Here is a 6,000-nt window from a genome sequence, read left to right as displayed (position 1 = left end):
AACTCTCTTCCAGCCTATCTTCCCGCTTCTACGCCTCAATGACCGTTTTTGCTGTCCCGCAGATGCGCCCAAGGCTCTGCATCTGCGGATATCCCCAACCTTTAGCCTCCTTCGTAGGTGCGACAAAACGAGCACTTCTGGGACCACCACACCTACGCATAAACAATTATAGATGTGCAACACCAGAATCAAACCTGCTAGAGCGCTCCTAAATGATCCGAAATACACTCGATCCCCTTGGGACCCCGTCCAATCATGCCAACAAGTCCCAAAATACAACACGAATCTACTCGAGGCCTCAAATCACACAAAATAATATCAAAAGTACGAATCATCGATCAAGATCAATCTCTTAAGTCCATAAACTTCAAACTTCGAACCAAGCGTCCGATTCAAACCTAGTGTCCGATTAAAGCTAATCAATCCGGAATCCAACCAAACTTTGCACACAAGTCCCAAATAAAAAAAATGAACATATTTCAACTCCCGAAATAACGATCTGAATCCGATAATATCGAAATTAACTCCCGTTCAAACCTAGAAACTTTCCAAACCTTCAAATTGCTAACTTTCGCCAAATATAGTCGAAATCTTATAGAAACATTCAAATGCAAATCCGGGGATATGCCCTAGTCCAAAATCAACATCTGGACCTAACAGAACCATTACAATTTCGATCCAAGGTCAAATACATAAAAGTCAAACTTGGTCAACTCTTCCAACTTAAGGCAAATGAGAATCGTTCTTCCAAATTAATCCCGAATCACTCAAGACCTCAAACCACCGAACGAAATGCAGGTGCTCAAAACGTTCGATCGGCTCGTTACAAATCTATATTTTTGTGGTTGGATAAAATGGATAAATTCTTTTATATTAGAAGAGGCTTTTCAGTGATTCTTATACTTTTCATCTGGTGTATATGACTTGTGGGGAAATAAATGAATGGTCTAGTGACTTTTTTGTCCTAAAATAAAAAAAAATGACTTTATTAGATTAATTTATCAAGTTGAATGACCATTTGGAAAATCAACTCATAAACAAAATAACAAAGACAACTTAGTCACAATATGGTGAGCCCGAAGCCAAGGCCAATTTGAAAGCTTTTTTTCCGTGCCATGACACTTCCATAGCTATAAAACTATGTCAATGAGTTCAAAACCAAATTCTTGCCTATTCTTTATTTGTCCGGTAAGTCCATTTTTAGCATTCAAAATAAAAAGTTTAAAAATTAAATTATTTTAAAATATAAAAAGAAATCTTTTTTAAAATTTACTAAAAAGAAAAAAGTGCATAAAATAAAACAGATGGAGTGTGGTATATTTGAATTAACACAACAATTAAAATTGAAATTCAGCTATAACCTGAATTGCAATTTGTCCAAATGCAACCCACAGCTTAACTTTTGTGCAAGGAACCGATAATGTATGATTACTTTATACTATCCATTTAGCTTGCTTGCAATATGAAATATTACTCCTATAACAAGTTTGATACAGTAATTCGGAAAATAAGTCAATAATTTATAGTTTGTTTGGCCAAGTTGGAGAAATCAACTTATTTTGAGAATTTTTTTTTTCAAAAGTGCTTTTCAAAAAAGTACTTTTGGAGAGAATCAATTTGTGTTTGGCTAATCACTCTGAAAAGCACTTTTGAGCAATTGGCCAAGCTTTCAGAAAGTAATTTTAAATATCAAATTACGAATAAGGATATGAATAAATTTACTTAATACTACCTCCGTTCCAATTTATGTGAACCTATTTTCTTTTTTGTCCGTTCCAAAAAAAAATGACCCCTTTCTAAATTTGAAAATAATTTTGCTTAAACTTACAATTCTACCCTTAATGATAATTTTTTATGAACACACAAATACGCTTGGCCTCTTTTTGAATTGTTTAGGACTACAAATTCCAAAAATCTTTATTTTTTCTTAAACTCCGTGCCCAATCAAACAGGTTCACATAAATTGGAACGGAGGGAGTAATTAATATTATAAGTAAATAAATAATCTTAAAAATTTGTTATTACATGCAATAATTAAATCTTTTCATTTTATTTAAGTAAAATATGAAAATAAAATTTAAAAGTACTTAATTCTTTTAATATACGTTAAATGTATTAAAAATCATTCAACATATATAAAAGCCTTCACCTCTAAAGTCACTATATATTAGAAAGTTATCCTACAAATAATAAAAAATATTTATACATTAATATCCTAAGTATTAGATTTAACGGTTATTTTGGTATATACTATATTTTGTTAAGGATATTTTTGATAAGAAAAAAAAGTTAAAACTGCTTCTGCTTCTGCTTCTACTTTTAGGAAGAAATTACTTTTTTCTATTTCTCACAAAATGATTCAGAAAAAAATGTTTTTCAGAAAGGAAAAAAAAGTGCTTTTGGGATGAGACGCTTCGCTAATAGTCTAATAGATTAAAAATATGATAGTTGTTATAAAATAAAGACTGTAAAGTAAAGACAAGTATAGAGAGAAACTAATATATTGTTCAACTTCAAATTCATGTACATAATGAACTGAAGACTCCTCTATTTATAGAAGAAAGGAAGCAGCTGCGAGGCTTTTCAGGAAGCAGCTGCAAGGCTTTTCTTTAGCTGCTTGTAAGTTGTCTGCATGAGCTGCTTGCAACCTGCCTGTTTAATAAGAAGCTGCTGCAAATCATTTCATTGAGCTGCTTGCAACCTGCCTGCATCAGCTGCTTGTAGATAAACTTCAACAGAGTACTAAATGGATAATCTTCTTCAGGAAGATTATCTATAGCGGAGTAATAAATGGACATCCACAATATAATTATTTTCATAACACTCCCCCTTGGATATTCATTTAAAAGGTATTGTGCCTCGTTAAAACCTTACTAGGAAAAACTCCTGTGGGAAAAAGTCCTAGCGAAGGAAAAAGAGTACACATATTTAGTAATGCGCATTGCTAGCTGCCTCATTAAAAACCTTATAAGGAAAACTCTGTGGGAAAAAGCCTTAGTAAGGAAAAAAGAGTACATCGCGTATTTTACTCCCCCTCATGAAAATCTTGTTTCAAATATTTGAGTCTCCGCATTCCAATCTTGTATACCATCTTCTCAAAAGTTGAAGTTGGTAAAGATTTAGTGAATAAATCTACCGGATTGTCACTTGAACGGATTTGTTGCACATCAATGTCACAATTTTTCTGAAGATCGTGTGTGTAGAATAATTTTGGTGAAATGTGCTTCGTTCTATCTCCTTTTATAAATCCTCCCTTCAATTGGGCTATGCATACAGCATTGTCTTCGTATAAAATTGTGGGTCTTTTCTCACATTTCAAACCACATTTTTCTCGAATAAAATGAATTATTGATCTCAACCATACGCATTCCCTACTTGCTTCATGAATAGCTATTATTTCAGCATGATTTGAAAAAGTAGCAACAATAGATTATTTTGTGGAGCGCCATGATATGATAGTACCTCCACATGTAAATACGTACCCAGTTTGAGATCTAGCTTTATGGGGATCAGATAAATAACCTGCATCTGCATAACCAACAAGATCTGCACTATCTTTGTTAGCATAAAACAAACCCATATCAAGAGTTCCCTTTAAATATCGTAATATATGCTTAATCCCATTCCAATGTCTCCGTGTAGGAGAAGAACTATATCTTGCTAGTAAATTAACAGAAAATGCTATATCAGGCCTTGTAGCATTAGCAAGATACATTAGTGCACCAATTGCACCGAGATAGGGTACTTCGGGACCAAGGAGTTTCTCATCCTCTTCTGGAGGTCAGAACAAATCTTTATTCACTTCAAGTGATCTAACAACCATTGGTGTACTCAATGGATGCGCTTTGTCCATGTAAAAGCATTTTAGGACCCTTTTTGTATAGGCAGATTGATGGATAAAGATCCCGCCTGCTAAATGTTCAATTTGCAGACCAAGACAAAGTTTTGTCTTTCCAAGATATTTCATCTCAAATTCTTTCTTAAGATATTCAATTGCCTTTTGGAGCTCTTCTGGAGTTCCAACAAGATTTATGTCATCAACATAAACAGCAAGTATAATAAATTCTGAAGCCATTTTCTTTATAAAAATGCATGGACAAATAACATCATTTATGTAACCCTCTTTCAGCAAATATTCACTAAGGCGATTATACCACATGCGCCCAGATTGCTTTAAACCGTACAAAGATCTTTGTAATCTGATTGAGTACATTTTCTGAGATTTTGAATATGCTTCAGGCATTTTAAATCCTTCAGGGATTTTCATGTAAATTTCATTATCAAGTGACCCGTACAGATAAGCTGTAACCACATCCATTAAATGTATTTCAAGCCTTTCACGTAAGGCTAAACTGATGAGATATCGAAATGTTATGGCATCCATAACTGGTGAATATGTTTCTTCATAATCGACTCCGGGTCGTTGTGAGAATCCTTGTGCAACAAGGCGGGCCTTGTATCTTTCAACTTCATTTTTATCATTCTTTTTTTGCACAAAAAACCATTTATGACCAACTGGTTTTATACTAGCAGGTGTTTGGACTACTGGTCCAAAGACCTCTCTTTTAGCAAGTGCGTTCAATTCTGATTGAATTGTCCCTTGCCATTTTGGCCAATCAGATCTTTGTTGACATTCTTCGACAGACCGGGGTTCAAAATCCTCACTATCTTGCTTAATGTTAAGTACAACATTATATGCAAAAATATTATCCACCACTATTTCAGATCAATTTAAATTAATCCCATCACCAGTAGAACTTATTAAAAGTTCCTCGCTCACTTGAGCCTCGGGTTTATTGATTTCTTCAGGAATCTCATAACTAATCAGATCTTGGGTCTCTTCAGGAGATCCCTTCATAATATCATTTGTCGATTTTCTTTTTCTAGGATTTCGATCCTTAGAACCCATAGGCCTACCACGCTTCACGCGTGCTTTAGGTTCACTAGCTCTCATGCTAATAGATGGTCCTGCTGGGACATCAATTCGGATAGGCACATTCTCTGCAGGGATATATGACTTAGTTATCCTTTTCAAATCAGTAAATGCGTCTGGCATTTGATTTGCTATATTCTGTAAATGGATGATCTTCTGGACCTCCTGATTACATATAGGGGTACGTGGATCAAAGTGAGATAATGATGAAACTTTCCACACAATTTCTCTTTTGATTTCCTTTTTCTCTCCCCCTAATTGTGGGAAATTTGTTTCATCAAATCGACAATCTGCAAATCGAGCAGTAAATAAATCTCCCGTCAATGGTTCAAGATCGCGAATAATAGAGGGTGATTCAAACCCAATATATATTCCTAACCTTCTTTGGGAGCCCATCTTACTGCGCTGTGGTGGTGCTACTGGCATATATACAGCACATCCAAAAATTCGTAGATGGGCAATATTTGGTTCATGACCAAAAACTAATTGTGACGGAGAATATTTATTATAATGTGTTGGTCTGAGACGGATAAGTGATGCTGCGTGCAAGATAGCATGGCCCCAAACAGTAGTGGACAATTTTGTTTTCATAAGTAGTGGTCTTGCTATCAATTGCAGCCGTTTAATAAATGACTCTGCAAGGCCATTTTGAGTATGAACATAAGCTACAGGAAGTTCAACTTTTATTCCAACTGATAGACAGTAATTATCAAAAGCTTGAGATGAGAATTCTCTAGCATTATCAAGGCGAATAGCCTTTATAGGATAATTTGGGAATTGTGCCCTTAATCGAATTATTTGGGCTAATAACTTTGCAAACGCCAGGTTGCGAGATGATAGTAGGCAAACATGAGACCATCTTGAAGATGCATCTATTAAGACCATAAAATATCTAAACAGCCCACTTGGTGGGTGAATAGGTCCACATATATCCCCATGTATACGTTCTAAAAAGGTAGGAGACTCAATGCCAACCTTCATTGGTGATGGTCTAGTGATCATTTTGCCTTGATAACAAGCATCACAAGAAAATTCATCATTTGTAAGAATCTTCAGGTTCTTTAATG

This window comes from Nicotiana tabacum, chromosome 17, assembly GCF_000715075.1.
Source record: "Nicotiana tabacum cultivar K326 chromosome 17, ASM71507v2, whole genome shotgun sequence".
Classification (NCBI taxonomy): domain Eukaryota; kingdom Viridiplantae; phylum Streptophyta; class Magnoliopsida; order Solanales; family Solanaceae; genus Nicotiana; species Nicotiana tabacum.
This window is presented reverse-complemented; position numbering follows the sequence as displayed.